Source organism: Vombatus ursinus, unplaced genomic scaffold (assembly GCF_900497805.2).
Source record: "Vombatus ursinus unplaced genomic scaffold, bare-nosed wombat genome assembly UNPS02014778.1, whole genome shotgun sequence".
Classification (NCBI taxonomy): domain Eukaryota; kingdom Metazoa; phylum Chordata; class Mammalia; order Diprotodontia; family Vombatidae; genus Vombatus; species Vombatus ursinus.
This window is the reverse complement of record NW_020954556.1, coordinates 5,286,233-5,298,944: the sequence shown is the minus strand read 5'-3', so window position 1 is coordinate 5,298,944 and position 12,712 is coordinate 5,286,233. Positions and strand designations below refer to the sequence as shown.

The following is a 12,712-nucleotide window of genomic DNA, read 5'->3' as shown; positions in this document are numbered from 1 at the left end:
AGTGTTATGAGAAATATGAAAGAAAGATTATTTTCAGATATGGGAAAAGCAGGGAAGACTTCACAAAGGAAGTAACATACAAAAAAAAGCTCGAAAGACTGTGAAATGCCTCCAATACCAGGCTGTGTGTATTTTAACCTAGAAATAACAGATACTACTTAAACTCAGAAGAGGGTAGGGACAGAGGAGGGTAGGCACATGGTCAGTTCTTTGGATTAGAAACATTTTGCAACTATGTGAGGAATGGATTGGAGAAGTGATTCCATTCAGAAAGCTTTCAGTTTAGTGTAGGAAATGAAGATATGATAAGGGTTTAATCAGAGTAGTAGCTGTGTGAGTTGTGAGAAAGTGGAAGAAGAAGAAAAAGTCAACACTCAATTTCCCAGGCTGAGTGACTGGGAGAAGGGGAAGAGGTGTAGGTTGAAATAAAGATGAGTTCAATTTTGAGCATGTTGAGTTTGAAGAGCTGGTAGCTAATTTCTACCCACAGATGGTTGGAAATCAGAGGAAAGATCAGGGCTAGACACAAAAAGTTGAAAGTTATTAATATAGAAGTAATAGTTGAGCATTGAAGATAAAAGCACGAAAGGTGAAAGATGCAGATACTGATGAGGGGGGCTGAGGACAAAGCTCTGAAAGATATCACACCTGTGGGGAGGGAAAAGGAAGTGCAAAGAAGGAAGCATGATCAGACGCATAGAATTAGGTGAGAGTAGTGTCACAGAACAATAATAAATCATGCATAATAAGCAATAAATAAGCATATACGGTCATTAAGCATAAGGGCTGAGAAAAGGCTAGAATTTAGCAACTAAAAAAATCACTGGAAATAGTTTTGTAGATTGGCGAGGATGAAGACCAGATAGCAAGAGACTGGAATGGGAGGGTGTACTAAAAGTTTAATGTAAAAGAGGTGATGGTGAGGGACAAGAGGAGGCAAGAAATTATTTTTTCTTGGATAGGGACATAGAGAGGAGGAGGCTGAAAAATTACCTTGATGGAACTTCCAGAGAGCTGAGACCTCAACAATCAAGTCAAAACTTTACTTAATTTTAGAAAACCTCGTTAGGAATTTTTAGTACAATTCAGTTACCTAAGAATTCTTCATGTGATATATTAAAAACAATCTTATCTGAAAGGCTATTTAAAATCCTTGGTAACTGAAAAGATGCATTTCCTCCACTCACCAAGCATATTACAAGCTATTTAATTCTAATTAAATTGGTTAGTATAAAGGACTACTCAACTTCAATGAATTTTAACTTGTGGTACAATGGAGTCTGAACTTTTCAAAGCTAACACCAACTACTGCTGTTTATAAATGTTTACACTGTCCCAAGAAAAAGGATATTTGAAAAACATTTATCCTTTACCAATCTACAGAAAGAATGTTAATATATACAGCATGAGGACATAGGAGCTAGAGAAATCCTTCTCTCAGAAGGATATGTATTTATAAAACCAATGGCAGCTGAATTTGTGTATGGATCAAAACAAGTAAAAAATGTAAAAATTAAAAATGAAGGTATCAAAAGGTAGGGGGGTGGAGCTATGGGAAATTAGTCTAGTAAAACAAACAATGTTCAATGTCTGCAGCTTTCCCCTGGCATAACTAGCTAATCAACTCAACAGGGAAGTTAAACCTTGCCACTATTAACATTTTCAAATCTCTGGTAATTTCCCTAAGAACTACAAATGAAAGCAATTTTCCTAATCATCAAAACCACCCTAAACTAAAATTGGAATAATAAAAGTGACAGCTGATATGTGCATAAGGTTTTAAGATTTGAAAAGCACTTTAAACATATTAACTCATCTGCTCTCATAACTCTGTAAGGTAAGCCCTGTAAGTACTGTGATGTATAAAAAGTTCAAAAGACATAGTTTTGGGGTAATTAATCATGCTATCAATAATTAATAAAAGGATCAGTGGCACTCCCGAATGCCAGAGGCCCTTCATGGAACCCACTCAACATTTATATGCCCTTGGAAGAGTGGGTATTCCTGAGGTGGCAATCAATGCTAATTGGTTAACAATTAATGAGAATAATGACTATTATAAAGAGAGGTGGGCTTATTCTAATGAGGGGCTGAGGAACATGACTAATCACTCAATCTTGGAAAAAGACTTATCTATACTCCTATCACTGGTCTAGGGTACTCTAGAAAAAGGAGGAATCCACTTTTATGCAGACCTGTAAGGGAAAAACACAATGGGCCACAATCCATCAATTCACCTAAACTAAATTTCTTTACCTTTTGATCAGATCTGAGTTTTCCAGTTGGGTCAGTTTTGCCCAAGATTTCATCTCATTATGAGCCCTGCACTTCACAGGTTCCCTGAATAACCTACAGGGGCTGATTTCTAAGTAAGGGAAGAGGGAAAACCTTAGTCAGAATTCAGTAATTGGTTATTAATATAAGAAATAATCATTTCTCTCAGTATTATTATCCCTATTATACAGATGAGGCTCAAGGAGGTAAAGTAATTCGCCCACAGTCACAGAGCCAGTATGTGTCAAAGGCTGGGTTCAAACCCAGGCGTTCTCCTGGTTCAATGTCTAGCATTCTTTACGCTGTTCATAGTTGCCTTTGGAATATACAAAAATCTCCTTTTATGGAAGAATACAAAATTATCTTGTTTAAAATATTTGATGATGATACAAATCTTATTCTGGGGACTGTCAAAGTAGTAGTAATCATGCAACCTCTTAACACCTAGCCATAAATTAAAACAAGCCCAATTTCTCTATGTAAATAAAAAAGCTGATTTTTCTAAATGGCATTAAAAGATATGAATGCTAATTACTTAAAATGACAACTTCATTTGGCAGTTGTCTTCCTATTTGCTACCGAAAAGTTTTAAAACTATCCATCATTTTACAACATGTAACATACACAAACATAAAGCAGAATAGATAAAACTGATCATTGGTGAGCCAGGATTCCTAAACTTAACAATAAAGAAGGAAAAAAATACCTAGTGCCAGAAGGGTCAATTTACCTCATGTAAAGTATGAGTTTATTCAGTCTAGCTTATCATGGGATCTGGCAGAAAACAGTATTCTAAAGAAATGATGAGTAATGGTTTAGAAAGAAATGTCATCAATAAGCAGAACAACAAATAAACTGATATGCTGCCAACTTCTACAACATTAGAGAAAAAAAGGGACATTCAGCACTGTCTAGTAAAAGGAAACCGATTATAGAATCAAAGAATTTTAGAGCCAGAGAGGTTCTTTGAGGTCATCTAGACTATTCCCTTCACTTTTACTGATTAGGAAACCTAAGTCTAGAGGGGAAATGTCAATGTAATTAAATAATCCTTTTTAAAAGAAAGAACATTTTAATTTTTGCTTAAGTTTCCACCTCTTGAGATATAATCCATGGTAGTACATTATCAAATTGTTCTGTATTTCAGTACATAAATCAACCTACTGTATGAGGCATGACTATAAAGAAATGTCTGATTTTTTAAAAAACAAATCTAATAGAAATTATATAAGTTGTTGTCTCCTTCAAAGTAGTCACCATGGAAAACTAGTTATTCCAGTGATAGGTTTTTAAACTACCCCTAACTACTACAATTGTGTTACACACAATCATATAAATAGAAGACTTAATTTATATGGTGAGCCATGATGAGTGACACCCAAGAAACTCACTGAAATGGTCAATTTACTTTACATAGGTGAATAGTTCACTCATGTTGGCCTGGCATTGGCTGTAGATGAGATCCGAATAAGCCATCATGCAGACATTTAACATTGGAGTAACTTTCTAAGCCTTTGGTACATTATTGAATATCTTCACTGCTGGAAAATATTCAAAGAATAGATTTGGTTTCTGAAAATAGCCACAAATCTTTTACGTCCTAAATATGGTGAACAAGGTTAGTGATCAGACCAAATAATTCCACTGTTGGTTTAATAGAAAAGTAGAATTTCAAACACATTTTGAACAACAGTGTGGTATAGTAGAAAGAGCACTGGATTTGCAATGAAAACACGGGGGAGCCGATCTGCGTTCTGCTATCTATAAACTGTGTGAACTTAGGGAAGTTAATTAACTTCTCTGGATCTCAGTTTCTTCATCTGTAAAATGAGGAGCTTAGCTTCATTCTCTAAGTCCTTTCCAGCTCCAAGGAAGGAACAATTAGCTCTAAGTGCATGAGTTAAGAAATGAGTGACTAGTCTTATGCTGGGAGTCTAGTCAAGGACAACACTCACATGGTTATAAAAGTTTTGATATGCTTGTTTAGGAAAAAGCAGTTTGCTCATTTCACATTTTGTACCTGTATATTTGGAATGGGGAATATAAAAATTTAGGTTTTGACTCTGTATAGATCAACCCTTGTTTAGATACTGCTTCTGAGTACCACTGATAGGAAGTGATTATCTCAGACCCATTAGCCCAGTGATGATCAGTATGATCAATAACAGATGAACTTGATATCTGAAAAAATCAACCAAGTATCAGAATATTTTTTAAATCTCACAAATGTATCATAGCTTACAATATTTTGGTTTTGTTCTTTTAAAAGTTTACTTTCTGAATTGTCTTTAAACCAACAGCTTTTCAGAAACATAGGAGAAAATTAGCCAACAGGCATTAAATCATCATTCCTAATAATATATCAATCTAAGAAAACTAGATACCACAAATCATAAATCAACCTAAAGCACTAGAAGTTCATAACCATTGTCTTTCCATTACATCGAGGCAAAGTACTGAAAAAGTATAAACACATACAAGCTGCTCATACCTTTCCCACATATGAACTTTCTGTTAGTTGTTAATGGAATTTTCAGGATAATCACACACAGTTACAACATGATACAGGTAAGAATTAAGCATATAACATACCAATTCTATCAAAATAAGGGAAACAGCATATTTTTAAAAATAGTCTCTAGTTTGTTAAATATTAAACACATATCAAAAAGCTATCTAAAAACAGAGAAAATGCTAAAACACATGACAGAATTGCTATTATTTTACTCTTAGAATATTTCTTTTCTACCAAATCTCTAAGAATTGGTTCTGCTCACTCCTTTGTTTCTTTTCCTGTTTCTAGCACAGAGCTTGGCACACAGTAGGCACTTAGTAAGTGCTTATTGAATTTAATTGAAATAGCTTAAAATTGGTTAAATAAGTCTTTTACATCATCTTTATTATTTCAAAACCATGAAATAAATTCAAATGATACTAGCTTTTTCATCAAAATATAAAGGTTAAAATAAAAGGGTAACAATTTAACTTTACATCTTTACCATGCTCAAAGTGACAGCAGGTTCCTTGTCTACCATACCAATCTTGTTTCAGCATTTTTAAAAAAGGCCTACCTTGTAGTTTTTATTTTACCTAATCCAAAGAAAAAGGAAAAGTAGAAATTGAGGAGAAGTACACTCTCCAAGAATGGGAGCTCTCTAGTTCTTTCCCAATAAAGTCTATGTAAGAAACTATACAGATGTTAACCTCTTGCGATGCATTTTGGAAGATATCCCAAGGTACAATGACCATAATAAAAGAAAATTAAAATGATGTCTTTTTTAAAGTTAGAAAGATTATGTAAGTCAAATCTTCAATTCAATTACAGACTGAATTGTCTTTGATTTATTAGAGAAAGAAGTGGGTCTCCTGACTAAAAAGACTGGACTAAGAAGCTACAATTTAAAACTGATATAGAAGAAGAATCAAACCACCAGACAGTATCTATTTATCTATACTACTCAATTATACATAAATTTCTGATTGCTATCATTTTAATGAATTAGTGGCATTTCTTCATCTACATTTCTATTTTAGTATCTCTATTCATAGTGAATAGCATCCTGATTATAAACAGAATCTATATGATGACATAGTTAGAAGAAAATCTGGAAGTGGATACCAAAGTAGACAGTAAGCATAACATCTTTGTAAGCTATTGTGTCACCCACATTATACAGGTATCTGAATTTTCTGAAATGTTTTTCATTGCATCTCAGTAATTCTATTGGCATTGGAGATTCCTCAAGATGATTCCCCCTTTCCCACTGTTACTCCTTTTTCCTTTCTTCCAAGAGCATCTTAACATATTCATCACACATTCCATGATCTTGTTCAAGGACATCTGACACATCTCAATTTACTTCTGAACAATGGTGGTGGGTCCTTAGGTGTCCTACTGGATTTTGAAGGAAGGAACTTCTTGAAGAACAGCAATCCTGGTAATCCATGGCTACTGAGAACATACTGAATCTAGTATACATACAATCCTTCATATTCAAAGATTACACTGATGCTGAATTTAGCTGCCCTCCAAAATACCTGGAAAAAAAAAAACATTCTCTTAAAATCAACCAAATTTTAGAATCTAAACAGCAGGCAGTACAAATTCTTAAAATAGTCCTACTGTTACAGCTAAGATTGAAATACTGGGTGTTAAAATTTTTAGTTTTCTCTTCCATTAAATTATAATATGTTTTTAAACTAAGCAGAAAGTCAGGAAAGTATGAAGAGTTTGTTTAAAATATTAGTTTTATTTTGCTGCAAAATAATTTTATTTTAATGCTTTTTTCAGATATGGCATATAGCCCTCAGGAAACATCAGTTTTCTGCATTTATGTGAACTATTTGTGAACATATTGAAATAATCTAACAATAAATAAAGCAAATTACATGCTGGTATATTTAATTGAACCTGTTTTCTATAAAAGGAAGGAATTGAACTAAATGATCTCTAAGATCTCCTGCTGATCTATAATTCTATGTCCTATCACCATAGGCTATATGACCTTAGGCAAAATAGTAAATCCCTTTATGCCTGCTTCCCTACATGAAACAAGAGGATTGTACTAAATAATCATATATGTCCCTTTGAACTCTAAAATTTCGTGATATATGAAGAAAGGAGCATCTTTTGTAGATCAATTTACAATAGGTCAATTTATCATTTTCTTCTTCCTTCATAGTCCACACCCAGGGGAATTGTCTAGAATTATGACTAAGTCTAACATGCTAATTAGGTAGCAATAAAATGATTTGAAAGAACCTCCATTTTTCCAAGTTCACAAGGCATGTATTGAGATGGAATACACAGTATTTGAGAGCATCCATAATTGTCTCTAATGCTACCTAGACGACCTTGGGCAAGTCACCTAATGTCTCTAGGCCCGAAGTATCCTCATCTGTAAAATGACAGGATGGGATTGAATGGCCTCTGAAATCCCTTTCTACTCTAAATCCATGATCCTGTTTCAGTGACAGATAATGACAAAATATGTGCAAATACACTATTAAGACGGCATCTATCATTTCTTCTACAAAGCCTTAGCCTAAAAGACAAACAGTAGTTTTTAAAAATGTAGCTGATCTATGATACCAAATACTATACCTGTAAGGAATGTGTCCTTCCCTGATTGCTAACCAGGGACCAGGTTTGCTGCCGATGCTTCATTCCGGGATAAATACTTCCTTCTCCAATTTCTGGACAGCTGTTGTGGTGGTGTATTAAACTGCCATATATGTGGTGTCATTCAAATTCAATAGCTCTATGGATGGCCTGATGCCCAAAATAGCATCTAGTCACTTCCCAACAAAAGAGACTTGTAATTCTGGGTTTCCAGAGTGCACCAGGTGCCCTTCACAGATTTTGCCGTATTTTGTTTGCAAGCCCTCATCTTGGTCTCCAAATGCTTCAAAATTACTTTATTACGGGTTTGGGACAAAAACTAAGGTGTAGTTTTACATATTGCTTTTTTTTCCCTCCCCACCAGAGAAACATCCTGTGGAAGCCACTTTGCCCCAAACATCAACTAGTCTATCTTGCTCAGCACAAGGTGAAAAATGAACGTCATTCCTTGCAAAGACAAAGAAAGCAGGTAACAGAACACAGGAAACCCTGAGGGGATGAGAGTAGTCTGGAAAATTACTACCACTAAAGGCTTTTTGAAAGGAAGGAAAGGTATTACGATACCAACTATCATTCTGTATTATTTCACTGAAGCAATGGATTACTGATGTCAATATTTTATGCCACCTTAAGAAATTTACTTATGGTAGCATAATCAGAGAGACTCCCTAAGACATGGATCTGAAGGGTCTGAGTTTCAGCTGCTCAAATGTCTATGTACTGACTAGATAAATTCCTAGAAAAATGTCTGTAAAACACACTTCTATATATAGAAGCCTACTTTCCCACACAACCTGAAAAACGGGAGCTGTACTCCCATGAGGAAAAATCATATGGCTAAAGCAAAAATAAAAATCTCTACCCCATGCCGTCTGCTGGGAGTTGTAATCCCCATCCGGTTCCACTTACAATTGTTTTGTCTCTGAACATTCAAAAAGTATCTCCCCTCTTGATTTTAGGCATCTCGAAGTATAATCTTCCTCTACTGTCCCTTCCTTATAAGTCTTCTCCACTTGGAATATCCAGATTTGTACAGCATCAAGGTAGTCCAAGGTTCCTGTAGTATTTTTTTTTTTTTTGGTAAGGCAATTGGGGTTAAGTGAATTGCCCAAGGTCACACAGGTCCTCCTGACTTCAGGGCCGGTGCTCTATCCACTGCGCCACCTAGCTGCCCTGTTACTGTACTATTCTACAGAACAGACTGGTTCCAATTCTTTGATCTTTCCACACTCTGCCAGGAGAGTCACATTCTGGTCCCTACTATGGTCATATTTTAACCTGGCCCTGTAATTTCATGTGAAAGTCTGTCTCCTCGGGCTCCAATCACATCATCTAATTCTTAGTTATCAATAACCCCTTTGGCACCTGACAGTCACTCAGTAAACACTGATAAACCTGTAACACAGTCTAATACCATCCCAGGAAATGAAAGGGGCAAACAAAAGCAGTACTGCACACAGTACTCCTGCTGCCCTCTAGGAGTTTACAATTTCACTTCAAGATGAAAAAAAGTTTAGTAGAACTGACAGTGAGTGCTATTAGAAAAGGGAGAATGATGTGGAGATGTTGTAGAAGAGGGGAAATCTTGACTTAGCCCTGAAGGATTAAGAAGGAACAGAAATCCACACAGGTAGAGAGTGGGGGTAAAGAGTAAGAACAAAGGCTTCTAATTAAGGAATGAGTAAAATGGTTCCTAGAGAATGGGACTGATTATCAGGGTCAAGGTGACTTGGTGTCAGTGACAATGTACAGAGAAGTTACAGACCAAGGAGACAAAAATTCAGCAAGACGAGATTTTTAGGCAATATATAACAAGTTAAACATTCCCTGGCTTCAAAGCTTCTTTACAGGAATACCTACCTATTTGTGGGCAAGTGCAGTATGTGAGGCTTAAGAGATTTAGAAGCCTATACAATTAAAATACAGGGTTATCATCTGTAAAATAGAGGGGGGAAGAACAGGGGATGTGGTCTTCTTGGATTTTGCCCCACATATAGGAATGGTTCCACTTTCTCATCTACATCCAACAGTCAACAGTTCCAAGAAGATATCAGTTAAGAAAAGGCTTTGAAATGCAGGTGCTGACAAGGAGCAGTCTCAAAGGATAGGATTAACTTTCAAATAATAAATGTGCATTTATTTCTTTTTTTCAATTTTAACAATTGTCTCGTCTCTTCCATCCCATTCCATTGTCTCCCCACCTTCCAGGGAACAGACTATTTAGGCAAGGGTAACTTCTTGCAAATATCACATAGCTATACAAACAGCCATAGCAAAACATCCTCTCAATCTTTTCCCCTTCCACACATCTAACTTAAAAGTGAAATGTAGGTAAGAAAGATCATTTTTCATCAAATACAAGACCTTTCATCAATCAATAGGGATGTATATGGCCTAGTGGATAGAAGGCTAGAATTGGAGTCAGGAAGATTTGGGTTCAAATCCTGTCTCAGCCACTTACTAGCTGTGTAACTCCCAGGAAAGTCACTTAACCTCTCAGTCTCAGTTTACACACCTATAAAATGGTTATAATGACATCTACTTCACAGGATTGTTCTGAGGATCAAGTAAGATAACATATGTAAAGTGCTTTTAAAACCTCAAAGCACGGCATTTAAATACTAATTAGCTACTATGTGCTAGGTGCTATGATAGGTCCTGTAGTTACAAATGCAAAAGTACATCACTCTGCCCTTAAGAAGCTTATATGTGGGAGGTAAAACATGTTCACATAGGATACATTCTACAAAAATACAAAGTGATTTGGAATAAGCAGGCACTATCAACTGAGGGATTCAGGTGGTCTCATGAAGGAGATGGTAGCTGAGTTAAGCCTTAAAGGGAGATAGGGGTTCAGAGGTGGAGGTGAGAAAGGACAGGTGTGCCAGGAATGGGGAACAGACTATGCAAAGGGACAGAAAAAGAAGATGGAATGCTACGTACCAGGAATAGCAAGTAGGACAATTTGGCTCAACACAGACTTCATGAGGGGAAGTAACATGTTGATGAGGTAGAAATGTCTAAACTTGGCAACTGTTTTGGATACGGCTGATGAGGGAAAATGAAGAGTCTGGCGATGAGTTGGAGGTTATGAAGCTAGATGACTAGAAGTATGTGGTGCCATCAGCACAAATAGGAAGTTAGGAGGAGGAATGGGTTTGGGGAAAAGATAATGAGTTCTATTTTAGAAATCTGTGGGCCATCTAAATGGAGATATCCAGAAGTTAATTGGGTAGGTGGGACTGGAATTCAGCATAGATATGAGGGCTGGATATGTAGATATGGAAGTCATCTGCTCAGAAATGATAGTTGACTCCATGGGACTTGATGAGTTCACTAAATGAGAAAATGTAAAGGGAGAAGAAAAGGCTCAGGACAGAACCCTGGAATAAATGCATGAAAGTGGTTCAAGAGAATCAGACTTTCCATTCCCTCTCATTCTCTATTGGAGCTCACTTCATCATTCATCTTCCATCTTCATAAGACACAAACTCCAAACCATACCACTCTCAGAAGCCATAAGTATCAAAGCAACAGTAATTTGAATCAACTGTACCTAGATGAATCATTAAACTTTAGTTATCTACTTGATTTTTAAAGGGATAGTAAACAAAATTAAAACAAATGAGGACTTAATGTATAGTAATGAAGCTGAATATACGATGAGATGCTTAAAGGAAAATTAGAACATCTACAATGTATCAATATTTATATCAACATCATTGAATATGCCTAACAACCCACAGGTACCTAAGACAGGATGTAAATACTATCAGCATACTTTCATGTTTTGTATTTCCTGGGCTTTGCGTTAAGAATAACTATTCTTTATGCCAGCTAATTACATTTAATTAAGAAGTGAATTTTGTGACCCAGAAAACAAAAGCAAGATTTAGGCAGAGGCTATCATGCCATCTGGCCTAACTTTTTCCATTACACAATTACACATTGCTCATGGGGTGACCAACTTAATGCAATTAGGCCACAGAATTGTAAGGATAGTTGACATGTGGTTGAATGGTTCCTATTTATGAGATTCTAATAACAGGCCTCAAACATAAAATATTAATTTGTCTAATGAACCCTGAAAAATCTGCATTCTTAAGTACTTAGCATATGTATGAAAGATTAGAGTCAGGAGTTAATCATTAAAGACTTTCAGATTCCCCAACCTTTGCTCTGACTATATCCATATATATCTGTTATTTATAACCAACCCCAATTTTTTATGAAATCATCATAACTGTACACTATGTGCTATTATACAAAAGTCATACAATATAATTTCTTTCTTATGGTTGTTTAACTTACTGGCCCACCAAATATGTAGAGGAAACTTGCTACTGCATAGTTTCAAAAATCAGCTCCTCCAGACACTAATCTATCATGAATTTGTCTACTACTTCCAGCAGTAAACTCAACATAGTTAGCATTCTATTAATGCAGCACTTTACTACCATATTAGCCAGTTTGGGTCAGTGGTTATTGGCAACGCTGCCCCAACCACTTAAATCTTAATACTTCAATATTATTGGTGAAAACCTATGAAAATTTATCACCTGCCCTTAAACTGAGAGCCATTAATTCACAAAAAAAAAAAATCACTTTATCAAACTAAGAAACTTTTCCAACAACATTTACTTCAACTAACGATCACTACCGCCAGCTGACCACAGCCTGATCCTATACCATTTCCTATCCTCCATCCCAAAGGTTCGTAGAGAAGAAGCAGGATTGGAAACTGGGGGCAAGAATACGAAAGCCATTTGTTTGGAAAGCGTAGTACCCCCTCAACGTTACAAGATAACCACGACTTTTTGTCATCGTCCCCCTTCCCGTCCTCCCCCACTGAAGAAAGTGAGCATTTTTACTGCTGAATCGTGACAGTCCGACGGACCTCGCTCCTTCTCCCACCCACGCGTGGACACCCTCAAACCTTCCACCTCTTTCCCCAACCCTAACCTTTCCACTCGCACCAAGGGCTCCAGAGCTCACCCTCGAGGGCAGGGCTGGGGCCGCACCAGCAGTCAACCTTTCCTGCCTAGCGCCGGGGAGCCCACTGCGCACGTGGTCCGGTCTAGCAGGGCAGCCGGACCGAGACCGCGCCTGGCCTTGGATCCTCCGCCCACACCCTGGGCGCCGCTCGCCTCCCCCTCCCCACCACCTCCCGCAGAGAGGGAGGCGGGCAGAGGAAGGGGGAGGGCACTGGCAGGCTCCGCCCCGCGCCTTGCCTCCCGAGGAGGGGGAGGGTGAAAAGAGGGAAGAGGGGAGCGCTCATCGGCTCCGCCCCCCGCCTCACCTCCCAGGGAAGGGGGG

At 37.2% G+C, this 12,712-nt stretch overlaps 1 protein-coding gene across 4 annotated transcripts in view; it reads right to left on the bottom strand.

Moving 5' to 3' along the window:
- The window catches only part of SLC20A2 (solute carrier family 20 member 2), a 115,596-nt gene extending 103,117 nt beyond the window's left edge, over nucleotides 1-12,479 (bottom strand). For 2 of the 4 annotated variants that reach the window (XM_027865172.1, XM_027865176.1), the window contains exon 1: nucleotides 12,359-12,479. The gene's annotated coding sequence lies outside the window, so the exon portion shown is untranslated. The remainder of the gene's footprint in view (nucleotides 1-12,358) is intronic. The other 2 variants (XM_027865177.1, XM_027865173.1) reach the window with 2 other exon arrangements.
- Nucleotides 12,480-12,712: the final 233 nt, after the last annotated feature.